We start from the raw sequence: 18,544 nt of genomic DNA, 5'->3' as shown, positions 1-18,544 counted from the left end.
AATATATTTCCCCAACTCCTGCATGAAACTCTTGGGATAATTGGGAAGCGGCTTATCCTAGATGTTTTGTGTTGCATTCTAGATACTCTTTGTGAATAAAGCACCATCTTTATCCTCTAGTGCTCCGTTATTGATATATAATTTTCCTTTGTGATGTAACCATACCATAAAAGCTTAAAAATAATGCATTCAATAAGTCTAGCTACCAAACGATTTTTAGAAGAGGTGCCCCAAGCTACCAAACAATTTTTGAGATGTCATGAAATTGGTTGAAATGTCCTACAAGGTTGTTCAATGTTGTTATCTTATTGGCAGCATCCTTGTTGACATTATGAGAAATACTAGAAGTCCATTTCTCTTACCGCCCGTTTTGAACTGCATCTCCTTTAAATTCCTTGTTTCCATCAAATATTATATTATTAGGGATCATACCACCATGGAGGAAGTAATACAATGTTGACACATCTTTCCTGCAAGTTTTTATCCATAGATTCCATACTTCTTTATTGTAATCAATAAACATAGTATGACTGTTAGCCACAACTCCCAATGTTTCATTAAGCATAAGATTTGAAAAATATTTTTGAATTTCCTCAATTGTAACACCGTGCTCTAATAAGCCTATAGGAGGAGCGTTATAGTCCTTGGGCCAGTTCTATTGATATGGAATTAGGAACTTGTCCAAGCTTATATAATATAAACCACCATCGAAATCACTTCCTGAACACTTATCTAGATGAGACCCTTCACCTTGTTGCAGATAAAATATGTAATCGACCATATGATGAAGCTTGAGAGTGTTCCCAACATACATGTTTTGTACATGACGTGGGTGAAGGCACAATTTTTTGACCACAACTATTTTTCCTTGAGATTTGTTAATTCCAGAGCTCTGATGCTTTTGAGTGAAAGAAAAATACCATGAATCATGGAATCTATTATTTCCCGGTGTGAAAGAAACTTGAATGAACATATCTCTCTGCTTCAATGCTTTACTATCATCAAGGCGCCCCATCAAGCTTCGTCCACTTGGAGAAAATATATGTGTCTTTTGTCTTAGTTTTGGTAATTTAAATGTTGCATGAAGTATCATTGATAGACATGGCCCCAAATTTGATGAGTAGCCACAAGGAATCATACTTATATGGGCATTGTGAGTAATACCCAAAGTCATGGCTTGCACGATTGCAAGGGTTTTTCCTCTGTCGCCCAAAGCCTTGTCCATCAAACATGTTCCCAATAAAGAGAAAAATTCTGAATATTGATCCATGCGCTTATTGCATTCAAGTGATGCACCATCTCCAAATAGCTTAATGATTTTTAACGATTCTATTTGGAATTGGTCACTGAAGGCATGAAGCAAGCTAAGATCTAAAGTAGAGATGCTTGATAAGATTTCAATAATATAGTTCCTCGACTCCTGCATGAAACTCTTGGAATAATTGGGAAGTGGCTTAACCTGGATGTTTTGTGTTGCAATCTGGATACTCTTTGTGACTAAAGCATCATCTTTACCCACTAGTGCTTCGTTATTGATATATAATTTTCCTTTGTGATGTAGCCATACCATAAAAGATTAAAAATAATGCATTCAATAAGTCTAACATGAAAAACTTCAATAGAGCGTAACCCATATTTGACATACCTTGATGCATTGTTTACAGTCCACATAAATCATTCTTTCATGGCTCTAAAAAGAGCAACTCGATTAGCCAGTGGATTAAGACACATAGAATTCCCTTCCCAAAGGCCTCGAAAGAAATCAATAAAGAATTGTTCTTTCGAAATTGTACTAGGAGGAACAGAGCCTAACATAGGCAGCAGGTAGGGATATGACACTTGTTTTGACCCATAGCAACCAGGTCTAAGAAAACACCATACTCGAGGTAATATGACTTTCTGAAGACGAGCAACCCTCCAAGCTTCCATAAACTTTCCTGTAAAGAACAACAACATATTCCACATAGAAGAATGACAAGTTGGATGCTTTCTTGAAATGGTCCAAGGACAATACTTGTTGGAATTTCATGTCTCCCTTGCTAAAAACTTGGGGAACGTACTTCACAAAACTCAACAACACTTGGTAGACAACCCTACGAACTCTACAACTTTGTGACTTCAAAATTCCCTAAAAGAATTTGTGAGTACAACAAATCCTCTCTGCTGCTTTGATAGCTCCAGATCTTGCCTTTATAACATTCTTTAGATCAAGACCATTAGAAAAACTTCCATTTTCAGAAGTTGACCTTTGTATATATGTCCCAATAAAAACATCAAGAAGAGATGATAATGCAAGCAAAGAGGATGACATAAAAATCTCATGCATTTCTTTCAATTCTTCTATTAGAGCTATTTTGTCATATATTGTTTGTGGCATAAGCTTCAAGTTCTCATCCAAGTAGTGAAAAATCTCATTACCACAGAAAATCATAGCTTCTAATTTTTTCTCTTGGACTGGAAAGGCCACCTAGAAGCATCGCTTTGCAACTTTAGATAATTTTGTGGAGGGATCAAACTGACCTAACCACCATGCACCCATTACAAACTTCAAATGTGGACCAAAACATATCCCAATAGTAAAAGAAAGATTAGCCATATCGTCATGTGCTACCTGCCAAACCTGCCTACTATTATCCTGCACAAAACTTTTTTATTCAAATACCCATTGTGGTGCAATCTCACAAAGTTCACTAGCTGGAGTTTGTCTGAAAGATGTCAATGATTTGAGCTCTAGAGCTTGTCCTGCCTGGGAATATGAATTTCTTTGAATCGAGGGATTCTCACCACTGAGGCTTGTCCAAGAAACACCATCATCATCATCATTAATCAAATTATTTGGGGATCTACGCATACATGAGTCTCGAAGAACAATGGCAAGAACAATGACTTTTATTACCCATCCTAATCTACATGCAATAGATGCAACACCCTCTTCATATCATTGGTCCATGTTGGAAACAAATCCCTAAGGCCTTGAAATGGATTTTTGTTGCCTTCAGTGAGAGCTCAATTTTTTGTGGCCATAGTGACTCCCTTTTTGAGATGGTCCATTCAACTTGTGACCCCATCTTCCCTTATGTTTCTCCTTACTCTCAACTGCATTCTTACCCCTACAAAACTGTGTTTGTGCTTTTAGACAGTTTGCAATATTGTTCCCCTATCTTAGATCCATAACTTGTGGTTAGGACAAGTTTAGAGTTTCTCTTATGTTAGCTTTCCGCTCCCTATGAAAATCATAATGGTTGAGATGACAAGGGTTCTTACTTAATGCTCTGTGGATAGAAAATTGAATTAGATCAAAGATTTGTAGGCTCAAATTTGTGACATTCTCAGTCAGTTGTGGCAGTTTAGAAGTTTCCCATATGGTAGAACTTGTAGTGAAAACCTTAATATCAGGATAAAACTCATGTCTTGTCACTTGACCATGCATTTTCCCATTCAAGTGAAATGTTACTTAATGCTCCATGGATAGAAAATTGAATTTGATCAAATATTTGTAGGCTCAAATTTTTGACATTCTTAGTTAGTTGTGGCAGTTTAGAAGTTTCCCCGATAGTAGAACTAGTAGTGAAAACCTTAATATCAGGATAAAAATAATGTCTTGTCACTTGACCACGCACTTTTCCATTCAGGTGAAATTTTTTCTAAGCATAGCTTTATGAAAAATCACCATTCACTAGTCCTTTTCTCCCCTCAAATTCCTTTTTCAAAGCTTCATCTGCCTCTCGATCCTCCACAATTGTCTCCTTTTTATCTATGCCTTCGATTGTGTGTGCTAAGTCTTTAGTTCTGAAATCATTTTTCCTCCTTTTTGCCTTTGATGATACCCATGCTTCCATAAGTTCTGTCATCTTTAGGAAAACGTCACTATATTCATCGAATTTCTACGAGATTTTTTCTTGATTTGAAAAAATTTTGGAATTCCCTCCCCTTTCTTGATACTTCTTGGTTTGAGACCCATTGCTAGCCAAGAAAATTAGCTTTGGTACCACTATAATATCCCACTTTAAAAATACTTCCAATTTGTCTCTAAAAATTTCTAAGTTTGAGTGTCTTTTTCAATGATGCTTTTCATCAAAAAGTTTTGCTATATGCTACTGTAGGTGATACATTTATAATTTATGCCTTTGGGTTATGTATTTAGGACCTCACATGTATCAACAAACCTTTAAGACAAACTTATATTTTCAGAAATTAAATTAATGTCGTCATACAACAATTTTTGCTCAAATACTAGTTTATTCTCATTTGAAAACTTGAATAGACAATGGATAGATCATAGAGGTAGAACCTAGAGTGTAGTGGCAACCAATAATAAAGACACAAAAATAGATATCAATCCACCTTTAGTTACATCCCAACATTTATTTGAGGAAAAAGATACTGCCCAGGTGCAAAATATGAAACAAGAACTCCCAGGTACAATAGACCACTTAATCTAGTAGTTGATAATTGAGAATAATTAGTGGATTTTATCACTAGAAAGAGACCACATATACCCAAATGACCAGCAAAGGCTCACGTCCCAGCAACTTCCAGTAGACACAAAAGCGAGCTTCTTTAGAGATCATATGCAGCCTCAATGCACAACAATATTATGGCATCCAAATAGTGGCTAAACTCGTCCAGGTTGGCAGCAAAATAACCTAGAAAGATGCATCAACATGTCCAACTTTGAAAAAGGAAAACCAAGCCCTTATGAACACATAACTCAAATCAACACGAAAATATGTATCTTGGCTTCCAGGGAAATAGAAATCATGCCACCCAGTTCCCAAAGCTTTGAACTAGTGAGGGAATGAGAAACTCGCTCTCGAGTATTTTATATATAACCATTTTTCCTTCCACCCATTTTTCACAACTTCCATAACCATTAGGTAGACGCATGTAGCTTCGATGTTATTTCACTTGTTTAGTCAAATATTGCTAAGACTTTGAAATTGTTTATAATTTAATGAAAGTTGTAGAATTTATAACTTATAAAACATCAAGGTATAATTTTCTAAAGTCTAATTCTTTAAAGGTGCTAGCTCAATGGAAGAGCACCTGCTTTACAAGAAGGAGGTTGTTGGTTTGATTCCATCGTCACCTGATATTGATATGGAATGACGACAATTAGTTTTTGGTGACATAGGCTCTTTTGACAATCACCAATGATCTTATGGTGATGGTCAACGAACGCCATGATATATATGCATCAATAATGACAACCATGAAATGAACATCACTATAAATAGTTGTTGTTCATATGAAATGGTGAGGGATAGTGTATGCCATTATAATAATTATTCATGATGGATTTTGAATGTCACCACATCACCTATACTTTTGGTGACACCACCTTGGGTGATGTTCAATTTTTTTGTAACGGAGGCCAAGATTCATCACCATTACTCATATGAAATGGTGATGGTCACTATCTGTCATTATAAATCATTATTGATGACGAACCTTGAATGTCACCACAACATCTAGACTTTTGGCGATGCCACCTTTGGTGATGTTCAATTTTTGGTGACAAAGGCTCTTTTGACCGTCACCAATGATCTTATGGTGACATTTTTTGACCCTCACCAATGTCCTTTTTTATTGTAGTGTAATATCGTGGTATGGAATCTACTAAGGTTAATGTGGCACCCAAGGATAACCATCTTGTGATTATTTTCCCCACTTTTTGATATGGAAAGAACCAATATTGATACCTCTAGTGGTTAAATCTTAACATAAATCCCAAGTATTTGAAATGAGTGCACTTGGTTGATTTCTCTTTCTAACCTATCCTTCAAATCATTGAAAGGGATGGTAGACTTGTGTAAGTTTAATTTTATGCCCAATGCAACCCCAAATGAGTTTAGAGCTCTAATGAGGCTTCACATACTAGGCCTCTTTACTATATCTTGCACAAAATAGAATAGCATCATCCACCAATAGAAGGTTTTTAAACAATAGCATATGTAAATGTGTGAGTGATCAAAATAATAGCATTTGTTAATGGCTTATAAAATTCCTTTGTTTACTTTCTAGAATTGTTGAGGTCCTTGGTAATAATAAGAAACATTAAAGGATTCGAGGTACAAACTTGCATCGTAGTATCCTAGATGATTTGAAAAATATAAAGCATAACCCAATTGATAACTACATATAAAGATGATGAGCTTAGACAAACTTCAATCCAATTGACAAATCTCTAAATTAAAACTAGATCAAAGAATAATGAGAATTAAATACATCCAATTTCCCTATCAAAGGCTTTGGACAAATCGAGCTTTATAATTATAGCAAGGATTTTTGTAGTTTTCATGGTGTTGTTGAGAGGTTTGTCATTGATGTCAAAGCAAGGGTTAACCATGCTCAAAGCCAAACATGATGCTACAATTGATTAAGAGAGAATAAAATTGGAATTTGTAGGTGAATACCACTTTGCAGAGTTTGTTAATCTATTTAGGTATGAATCTCTTTTTATGTGTTTTCCATATTCAAAAAATAGACATGGAGTTGGGTGTTGATGCCATATATCTTCTGAATCGATTAGTCTCCATACCTTTCCAAATGCACCCACACCTACGACTGAGTATTTTATTTTTATTTTTATTTTTTATCACAGTAGTTAAAAAGATAAGAACATAATAATAATAATAAATAAATAAATATTATCGTCACACACACAAACACACGCAAATATATAATTTGTTTTACTCTAAGTCGCACATGTTGCATCCCTAAGTTACAACTTTTGCAACCTCAAGCCACAATTGTTGCAACTTTAACACACAATTGCTCCAACTCGATACAAAAAATTGTTTCATGGAACTGTTACTACAACCTTAAGTTAGAGCTATTATTCCCTTACTCAAATAAAAGAGTTCTCATAGAAAGGTTGTTGCCATGTATCTATGCCTCAGTTTCACTATTGAAAAGGAATTGTCATGGACACTTATATATATATATATATATATATATATATATATATATATATATATATATATATATATATATAATATGTTTTATTCTAAGTCATAAACGTTGCATCCCCAATTCACATCTCCTACAACCTCAAACCAAAATTGTTACAACTTTAACACACATTTACTGAAACTAAATGCCAACCATTGTTTTATGAAATTGTTATGTTTTGACTCAAATAAAAGAATTCCTATATAAAGGTTGTTGCCATGTATCTATGCCACAACTTCAGTATTGACAAAGACTTGTCAGGTATAATTATATTATATATATATATATATATATATATATATATATATATATATATATATATATATATATATATATATATATATATATATATATATATATATATATATATACGCTATTTTATTCTAAGTCGTAGATGCTACATCCCTAAGTTGCAACTCCTACAACCTCAAGCCACAATTGTTGCAACTTTAACGCACAATTGTTGAACTTGGATACAAGTAACTTATTTATGGAACCATTGCTGCATCCTTAAGTTACAACTGCTATTCCCTTACTAAAATAAAATAATTATCATATAAATGTTGTTTCTGTGTATCTATGCCTCAACTTCAATATTGAAAAGGAATTTTTAAGGTATAATGATATCTTAATATATATGTTTTCTTGTATATATATATATATATATATATATATTATTCCAAGTAGCAGATGCTACATCCCCAAGTCATAGCTCATGCAACCTTAAGCATCAATTGTTGCAACTTTAACACATAGTCACTCCAACAAGATACAAGGGATTATTTTATGGAACCGCTACTACAACCTTAAGTTATAGTTGTTGTTCCCTTACTCAAATAAAAGAGTTCTCATATAAAGGTTGGTTTCCATGTATCTATGCCTCAACTTCAATATTGACAAGGGCTTGTTAGGTATAATGATCTCTTAATTCCCCATTATTTTCAAAGTGACTATGATTGATTGTAAAGCCCACCCTTTTCCTCTCACCATACATTCCACTATCTTAGAAATCAATTACAGGGAGGGGATTAGGCACTCATTGAATTTCAAACTTTTATGGGGTAATTTTTATGGTCGTGAATCATCTCATTCTAGTTACTCCCTTAAAGTGTCATTTTGAAGCCGTTTGTGTAAATCATTCTAAAAAATAACATTAGAGGCAAATTTTTTTTTTTTTGTGGAGGACCATTCTTATAAGTATTTTCATAAACTTTAACAACAATGTTGGCATAAAGTACTATATAGTACTTTTTTTATTCTCTAAAAAACTCCATTCCACTATACATTAGGTGATGTTTTGAACTACATTTAATCTTATATGTGCTTGAGTTAACGAAGAGTTTTATTTAGAGCCTCTGAATATCTAGATGGAAGCTCGTTCATTTTTTTTTAATTTCCAATGATGTCGGTCTTATAATGTGCTTTCCTTCAAAATTCCCTTGGCCTTCCAATGTCCTAGTGTCAGCCTTCTGACACCCATTCCGACGGCATAAATGTCGCAACTATGGGAGGTTCGTTGTAATATATTTTAAAAAATATATGATGACATCATTCTTTTGACCCCCTTTCTGATGGTAGAAACATCGCAACCATGGTAGGTTTGTCGTAATATCTTTCTGAAAAATTTGCAGCATTGCCGATCTTCCGACTCACATTTGGACAACACAAACATCATAACGATCACAAATTTGTCAGAAAATATTTCGGTAAAATTCTCACTGACGACAATCTTCTAATGCAATTTTGACAACATAGTATGTTTTCACAATGGGAAAATTTTCAGAAAAAGTTGACTTTCAGCAGGTCATCTGACGATGGTTTGCAACAAATATATAGGAGCATTTATCAAACTTTAAACAAAATGTTGATGAGTATATTCAATGAACAGATTTCAGACAGTCGATGATTACTATCATCATAATTTTGATGAAAAAGAAGATGTTGAAATTACAACTGCACTGAAAATGATGTTTCCTCAAATCTCCTTTTTCGTTATAGTGATGAAACATCTCTGCAAAAATGACAAAGTGTCATCGTAAATTGGGTCAATTTTTAGTAGTGTGAGATTGGAAACAAGGGTTGATGAATCCCAATTTTGGAGAGCCTCAATAGGCCATAATTCAAACTCATGTAAAAAATTTTCTCTCTACACCAATGCAACCATTGACATCATCCCTCCTTGACCACAACTACTTGCTTACCTTGTTTATATCCCCAATAATGGTAAGGCATCCCAACTAGGCCATGGTAGTGGGCTTACACCTTACCCAACTTACTCCTTGTCTTCCTTAGATTGCCATGATATTCACTTGAGATTACAGAAGACCTTAAACAAAGAACATCCTATTATACATATTGAGGATCTCAATGAGGAAATTCTGAATAAATAAATGGAACCGGTTCAGTCTCTAGATACCTCAAGAATAAACCAAGTTCACCAAGAACCATGGGTTCCTCCTTACCTAGAAAGATTGTACCTAGAGAAACAAATTAGTCATCCTGAATTTGATCTTCAAGGTGAGCTTACAAATATGTGTGTTGGCATATCATTATTCCAAGAAATCAATGATATCCCTACTTAGTCGAAACTGGTAAGGGAGTTGTTTCTAAGGAAGCCCAATAGAAAAGGAAAGGATCCTCAAACTATTCACGTTATGGGAAAGCTATTATACCTTATGATGGGGGAGTTCTCATGACAAAATACTCAAACCCTAGGAGCCTAGTAGTTAATGTGTAGATCAACCATACTCTCATCGCAATCACATCGATTGACCTTAGGGATTCCATCAATGTTATGATTCATGAAACCATGGAATCTCTAGGACTTTTTGATCTCAGGAAGACCCCCATAGTGCTATAACTTGTTGATAGATCAACTATCAAACTAGAAGTAATCTTGGAAGATGTAGTGATCGTAGTATATTCATGGGGATATCCCACCGACTTCATGGTCCTTCAATCCAAGTCTTCTATGGTAGGATATCCTTTAATCTTGGTAAGGCCATGCTTGGCCACTATAGATGCTTATATTGGCTATAGGTTTGGTAACATGATCATTTCCCATGGGATCTCAACAAAGCAACTTCCCTATATCCTCCCACCAATATAAATCTTGAAACATCACTTAGGTTGATGGAGAAGAGAGTAATAAGGAGGAAGTTTCTCATTTAACATAATTTGTGGAATTCAAAGAAATGAAATTTACGTTAAAAACAATCAAGAATAAATGGAAATTGTAGAATATTTAACCTCTTACAAAATTAAATAAATATTATATGAATCAATTAAAACTAAATATAGTAATGATTCCAAAGGAAACGTCAATCACAAGACCTGGGTGTCTTGAGTGTTGACTAAGGTTTTGTTCAATCTAGCAAGGATTTCAAAGGCAACGTCGATCAGGCTATTATGATATGTGAATAGGTTTCACTCAAGTGTTAGAAATAAAGATAATGTGAGAGAAGATAATTATAACAACAATAACACATTAAATAGATTTCAACCTTGAAAAGGTAAACTCAAAAAATGAGCTTATAAACTTATTATTATTATTATTATTAAAGATAATGTGAGAGAAAATTATTATAGCAACAATAACCCATAAAACATGTTTCAACTAGAGATCCCTATGACTTAAATGAAAGCATGCTTTGGCATGAAGCAACCCCTGGAAAACCCAAACTGAGAAAAACTAGCTACTATTATTATTATTATATGGCTTAAATGCAATCATGTGCCCTCTACCACAAATTACAATGGAAAATCCCTAACTCTTTTAATAGACTCCATGACATGTAATCCATGGACTCTAATACCACTCTCCACCAAAACTATATGCATAAACCATGAGTCTAAAGTACTCTGAAACACATTACAATGGAGAATCCTCAAGAATTTTAAACCTTTTAAAGACTTTATCACATATAATTCATGTACTCTAATATCATAAGGCACCAAAACCATTACCTTGAACTTAATAACTTTGACTTCTTACACCAAGTCAAATTTATGATTTCCTTATAACCCAAGAAAAGTTCCCACTAAGATAATATGCACCTTTTACCCATATGTCAAGGAGTCAAAATCATAGTACCAATTTGAATCCGGTTGAGAAGATTACCCACTATGAGAATATGCACCTTTTACCCATATGTCAAGGAGTCAAAATCATAGGACCAATTTGAATCCGGTTAAAATCATAGGACCAATTTGAATCCGGTTAAGAAGATTACCCTCCCTCGGAACTATGGGAACAAACCACCGCAGCAACCAAAAATTAGCTGCGGTCCTAACCGATTGATCTCATAGTAACCCAAGGGTCCTAAATAACCGCCGTTACATGGCAGCCACCTGTGTCGGCCGCAAATATGGAAGAGTACCAGCCGTGATCGTTACTTTTTCCATTCATATGAATTCCTCTCTCTATATAAATATTGTAACAAAATCTCGCTACTATCATTCAATCTTTTTCACTTCATCGCATCTCAGAGCAATCCAATCTTTTTCACTTCATCGTGCCTATCTGTCCAGTTGCTCAGATCATGGATCAATCAACCACGCCGATGGCCGAGGAAGTATGCAATAATAATAACAATGATATTGTGAAATTGCAGAGCTGCGATGGCAAAATATTTGAGGTGGAAACAGAGGTGGCATCGACTTCAGGGATCATAAAGAGAATGATGGGGGACTTGGGCACCAACATTACCATTCCTCTGCCTCTCGTTTCTGCCAAGATTCTGCGTCGCATTATTCAATATTGCAGATACCATGTTCTTGATGCCCCCACTGTATCGCTTGATGCCGTCAAAACGTGGGATGAGGAGTTCGTGAAAGCTCTTGTAGAAGATCGCGCCATACTGTTTGAAGTTACAAAGGCTGCCCACTACCTGGTGGTCACAAATCTTTTGGACTTGATGTGTCAAACTATTGCCGATATGTTGAAAGGGAAAACCGCTGAACAGATGCGTGAGCTTTTCAACATTCCGAATGAAAATTAATGGTTAAATCACTCTGAAAACTAATCGTTAAATCACTCTGCAATGACAGAGTATCTTGCTTTCTGCAATTTGGTTTGGTTCGTTTGAACATAAATTTGATAGCATGTTATTAGGTTTAGATTAGCTGCAAACTTTTAAGTGTGAAGCCAAATCACCAAATTCACCGAGGATTTTAGATCAGATCCTTTTAGATCTCGAGGATTCTAGATTTTTCTATGCCACCATTAGTTTCTAGAATCACATGCAGGATTCTAGATCCTGCTACACTGCCAGTGGTTTCTGAGTCACACATAGGATTTTAGATCCTTCTTCTGTCTCTATAAATTTGTAATTTCTCTGGCCAAGGGAAGCAAGCCAAGGCCCAAGTCTATTATGTAATGCAAAGTGATCTCTTTTATCCAGTAATTGTTTTATCTATTCCATTGTTTTTTATTATGTAATGTTGTTGTTTCTCTGTGAATTATTCTCGCTATTGCCGTGTAAGTCTTTGAGTATAAATCTGTTGTGTTATTTATGCTCTATTCTAATACAAACACTATGTTTAGTATACACATTTCCTTAGGCATTTTAGTAGTTTTTGCAAATTTTAGTATTATACTATGGTTCGGGAATTTTTATGACACAAAATTTCTAGTTATTTTGGCTTAATAAACGAAAAAATGTAGTCAATTTTACATAGGCGATGGGATGTGAGAGTGATAAGTAATGTAACATTGTTAGTACATTGATAGAAATATGTTATTAGTATAGGTAATTAGTTTGTCGTGAGGTGATTTTTTTTGTTGTAATTACTTTGCATGTAACAATTATTATATATTTGTTATAATTATTTTGCATATAGTGAATTGGTAGATATTTAGTATGAGGTAGATCTCACTTACCTAGTATGGGGTAGATCTCACTTTATATTTACGAATACTAAAAAAAGGTTTTATTTAGGTAAAGCATATGGGCCAAATACCATGCGTCAAATTATTATTAATACTATGCAAAAAAACATTCTTAACCCTAATATTAATATTAGTAAAAAGAAAGATGACACATGGTATAGAGAACCAATGGTATTGACCCATAGTATTCACATGGAATGTAGACTATATAAAGGGGGAAATTAAACCATCATAGATCCATCTTTAATCTAGATCTACTAAGCCTGGAGACGGATCAAATATTTTAATATGCCAACTAGCATAAAGTGAAAAAAGATAAGATTTGATCCCTCGCCGGGCTTGGTACATCGAGAGTAAAAATAGATCTATGGTGGTTTATTTGGAAGCATGCATAAATATTATTCTAATTTATGTTTAATATAATAATAATAAAGTACTATTTAATGTTTGTGTGGATAGATATAGAAGAGATATTGTAATCTAATGTGATGTTATTGTAATTCTAATTAATTTACGGTTTTTTCAAAGATTTAGGCGTTGTAATTATCTAAAAAAATTGGTAAGTTGTTGAACTACATTTTCTCAAGCTACTAATTTCAATTGTTTTTTGGTCAATAATTTTCTTCTCTAAAGTTTGCCCAACCTAAATCTTCAACTATTCCTAGATTTTTTTGTTCAAATATAAGTAAGAAAACCACTTTTGGTTATTTTAATTATAAATAATCTTAAATTCATATATAAATTCAATTAAAATTCCATTATGGTTTTCTCCCTATATTTGAAATTGTGAACAATGAACTATTTGTTAGTTGAAACTAAGCCCTAGCCAATAGATCTAAAATTGTAAATAGTGGGTTGCTTGTTAGTTGAAACTAAGCCCTAACCCATAGATCTAAAATTGTAAATAATGGGTTGCTGGTTAGTTGAAACAAGCCCTAGCGCTTCACAATGCGGTTACTAGTGTCTGAATATGTGAAGAAAATAATAAAAAACTTTTGTTTAATAACGAGCATGGAAAAACAAAGAGGGGGATTTCCCGTCAATTTTTACGAATCAATGAAGGAACGATGCCACTTTCACGTTTGACAATCCTTAGGAAAGCAGCCTTTAAGAGAAATAAGTTCTTAAATGGTCGTTTGCAATGGATAACATTGCAACTCAGGAAAGCAGCCTTTGAGAGAAATAAGTTCTTAAATGGTCGTTTGCAATGGATAGCATTGCAAGGCACAAATTAGTGGAAGTTACATTCACACTCCCCGCCAAACACCATTTAACATGAAAGTATGCATAGCTTAGCTATATAAGAAAACATTAAGTATGCATAGCTTAGCTATATAAGAAAACATTAAGTATGCATAGCTTAGCAACACAACTTTATAGATGGAATAATCTAAATCTATACCAAATGGGTTAAAAACCATGTTTTGAAACCTTATATATGGAAATTATTTTGAGAATGTTTATATCTTGAGTTACATTCTAAGTCCTTCCACGAATATTATTATATTTGGTTCTCCACAACGGTGAGAAATATAATTCCTAAGCAATGTTAGATGATCACAAATTAAGTATAATGAAACCTTTCAATGGCGTTGTTGCATATGTTGATATAATTGAATCTCTTAATCTCGCTTACACGTTTTTCACTTCTTCCTTCATAGGCCTCGTTCTTTACGTCACGTCTCACAATGACCATTGTTTCCTTGCACATGAGTTTGGCGTGGGAACTTTTGAAGTGTGGATTCTACCATGTCCTCCATTGTTTCCTTGCACATGAGTTTGGCGTGGGAACTTTTGAATGGTGGATTCTACCATGTCCTCGGAGGATATTTGAAGGCATTTCAACGAGCACTAAAACTTTGATAAGAATTATTAGTTCTATAAAAATATTTATAGATATATCCTTTCTCTAGTGTACCATAAGGTAGTTGCAACATGTTATATATCGAAAGGGAAACAAAAAAGAGTTTACATTTATCTTGAATCAAATTTTAATTAACCTATCAAAACAAACATAACGTTAATGTTGAGGTGAATGTTGAGAGGGGTAAAAAATGTCACTCTCATTAAGTTTTGACTATATAAACCATGACTCCTCGACTAATGGAGTGCAATGAGAGATAGTGTATAATAAATAAGATAAATGGGGCACCCCCAGTACTGGTTCCTTGCTAACCATTTGATCGTGCCAGCGTCCTTGCCTAGCCATTTGGTAGGGCTAACGTTCCTTCCTAAGAATTGAAATGGAATCAAACATGCCATTTATTACATCAGTTGCACCTCTATCACAGGTTAAAATATTATAAAGTGAAATTATAGCCTCGAATGTGTCAATATGAAAACCACCACAGTACATGTGCATGCCCATTAAAAGAAACAGAACGCACCTTCGTGCATGGATTACACTTTGCATGCCCACGACAACCAAGGAAATCGACACGTGAGATATGTCATTGGATGTTATCCTGAACAGCTCCAAGTGTGCAATCTGAAATCGTCAAGCCAAATATGTCCTTGTATATTTTGTCAGCCAACTCCAACTGTGTAGTCCATGGTGATGTAACTTTAATTAAGGAACATTTTATGCTTAGCAAGAACAATTACACAGTAGTATATGCTGGGGTTGTCAAACCTTCATAGAGGAAGGTGTATAGTAACGTTGCGGTGGCATAAACGATGACTACTTTCACACGATGACATAAACGATGATTGCTATCACAACGAGTACAGACTACATAAACGATTGTGAGGTACTATGCTACCTTCAACTTGGAATATGTTTTTCGCTTTGCATATTCTTTCTATAGCAAGTAGGTTATACAAGAAGTTAGATAGGATCTGGAATTATTCTATCATAATGAATCGAACCCCCTATGAAAGATAAGCTAGAGTGCATGCAACTGAGGAGGAGTGAGTTACTTTCACTTGATCACTGTAGCAACTGGCTATACTAGATATTATGCTCTTGCATTTGATTGTGGATGCCCCACCAACAAAGGCAAATATAGATTCAGCCCCAGCTTCCCTGATAGAGGGCAGAGCGAATCGCTAAGCGAGTAATCCCATTTTGTTCCTTCAGTTCCATGCTTTTCTCTCCCCAAGAGGAACCATTGATGTTAATGAGTATTTTTCGCTGTGGGGATTTGTCTTTCTTACACCATGGGAAGTTAAAAAGCAAGGTGTCGGGCTTTAAGGCCTGGGCCACTAGCCCTAAACCTAAATGTGAACATAAGTTTTAGATAATTACAGCACTAAAAGGGTTGGTAATTTCATGGATAAAACGGTTGGTACTTAACTAAGGTTTTGGATCGAAAACCTTTGACAAGAAATTGGATCGAAAACCTTTGACAAGAAATCTGCGGACCTGGTTCATTGAATTGAAAGAATACTTGAAACCTTCTATTATACGAAAACTGGTCTTTGAAAAGTACTGATTTTCATCATGGGTTGTTCCTGTTGTTCTTTCTTTTACCATGGCCTTTGAGGGGCACTAAAGTCTTTGATAAAATGTGTGGCAGGTACTCTTGTAGGTCATATCTTGGCCGAATGTCCATTATCATATGTGATGGAGATGTATCCAACCAAGATCTCCAAGGAAATATTCATAGCTGCATTTACTTCTCGAAATAACCAAAGCTTCCTTAGCTCTTCCCATCCAAAGGTATGATGCAGACTTTTCTTTCTTTTAAACCTAATACTTGTATTTACTAAAAAGGATTGATGCAATTATTATGCAGATCACTTGATTACAGTATGATTTTTTTGGTATGTGTAGACTTTCCCTAGCCTCATGGAAAATGGTGTCGTAGTACTAGATATGAGAGTAGATTCAGAGCTACCCACAACTACTTCACTGGTTCTTGACCATGTTAATTCATATCTCTACAACGAGAGCCCTGCAGAGGTATTTACACCTTGAATTTCTATATATTGGATTCCAAGACACGGCTGCGTGATTTTATTAGGTTTATGTGTGAAAATATAGTGGGATGCCACCATGTTGCCCTTCAAGGAATAGTTTCATACCTTTTCTTTCTCTATTCCATGATTTCTACAGAGCAATAATATGTTTCCACCCGCTCTGCCCTATTTTACTTGTTACCAGACTGGACGTCAACCTGCACGATCTGTTGTAACTCCAACGCCATTTCCAGTCTCGGTGGAGCTCCTGAATTTGCCTGAGGAGAGTTATGGAAGTATCAAACTATTTTGTGTCATGTTAATGAAGGAAAAAATGTTCCTTCCTTTGAGCACATGTCTTCTACAAGTAATGTATAGGAAGGAGAGTTATATTTCTTCCACGTAGCTTCTTGAAAATGCCCCGACACAACAGACCTACCTCTAGCTAGCAAGCTTAGTAAGAAAACCAGGTCACCCAATCTGCCAAGCAAGGAACCCGATGATATAATCACATAAAGATAGTACTGATGCTTCGTTCTCACCAACCCAAATACAACAATAACCACCTTGGAGACTTCTCTCAAAAGACTCAAATCCAAGATCATTCATTGCTCAAGTTTTAGAAAAATAGAAAACCATTGTAACAAATAAAAAGACTTTGTAATATACTACCTCATAATAAGTATTAACCACTACCTCAGTGTATTGAACTTGCAGAAAAGAATTGCTGAAATGCAGAAAGCAAGCGGGTGAAATTGTATTTGGTTTTTTGAAACGCACCTGGAACTGAGCGAACGTTCATGAACCTCAGCAATAGTGTTCCTTGTTTTTGTCTCCTGTACCTGCTTTTGTTTGCTTCCGTCTTCTTTACCGATAGGTATGTTAGCCCATCTCAGTAAGGCACTCTCAGTAATACACAAAAAATAGAAAAATAGCTACAACCAGAGAACTATAAATAAGTAACATGTCCAATAATAGGTACTACACGCGGAGGAGTAGGACTGTCGTAAAATAACATGTGAAATCGATGGCATCTAGCATTAGTGCTAAAAAAAAAAAACCTTTGGATAGAAATAAGTTGTCACTACATACAAAACCTTTGGATATAAATAATTTGTCACAATGTACAACATTCTTGAACTTTGGATAAATATAACCTTGTCACAATATTTCACATTGTGATGAACGAAGCCTGCAATAAGAGGTTGATTTCCTTCAACAAGAACGTTTCGTTAAATTTTGGATGAATAAAGATCGACACTATAAAACTTTGGTTAAACAATGATAAATCTAGAAAACAAACAGTCAACGACTCAATTAATTGTGCATAAATGATCACCCGGTCATTATAGTCATGTTGAAGGCATAAATGATCTACGGATCGTTATAGTCATGTTGAAGGAAGGGACTAATAAGGGGATTAAATTTGATTTAAGGGAGAACAGATTTGAATAGTTATAGTCATGTTGAAGGAAGGGACTAATAAGGGGATTAAATTTGATTTAGGGGAGAACAGATTTGAATAACGATGGTGTTGTAAAATCAAATTTTGCTAGTAATTATATTGTGTTAAAATTTGAATTTCTAAGAAATTTTGAAAATATAAAATGTAAATTTTTGGGTGTAAGAGATATAATATCATGTCTTGTAAATATTTGGACTCAATAAAATTACATAAAATAAAGTTAAACAAAAATATTAGTGTAAGTAACTTAACTATTTTAACTTAAAAGTATTCATGTGGAATAACCAATTAAACCAAACTTAGACCCATGTTATCTCCAAATCTAATAATTTAAA

The 18,544-nt window shown here is 34.7% G+C and overlaps 1 pseudogene; it reads left to right on the top strand.

Annotated features, from left to right (window-relative positions):
* Nucleotides 1–11,516: 11,516 nt before the first annotated feature.
* On the top strand, nucleotides 11,517–11,954 carry LOC149165204 (uncharacterized; annotated as a pseudogene).
* Nucleotides 11,955–18,544: the final 6,590 nt, after the last annotated feature.

Source organism: Pinus tabuliformis, chromosome 5_1 (assembly GCF_031772625.1).
Source record: "Pinus tabuliformis cultivar Carrire ecotype Pingquan chromosome 5_1, CPIR1, whole genome shotgun sequence".
Lineage (NCBI taxonomy): Eukaryota > Viridiplantae > Streptophyta > Pinopsida > Pinales > Pinaceae > Pinus > Pinus tabuliformis.
The sequence above is the reverse complement of the archived record's forward strand: the minus strand, read 5'-3'. Positions and strand labels throughout refer to the sequence as shown.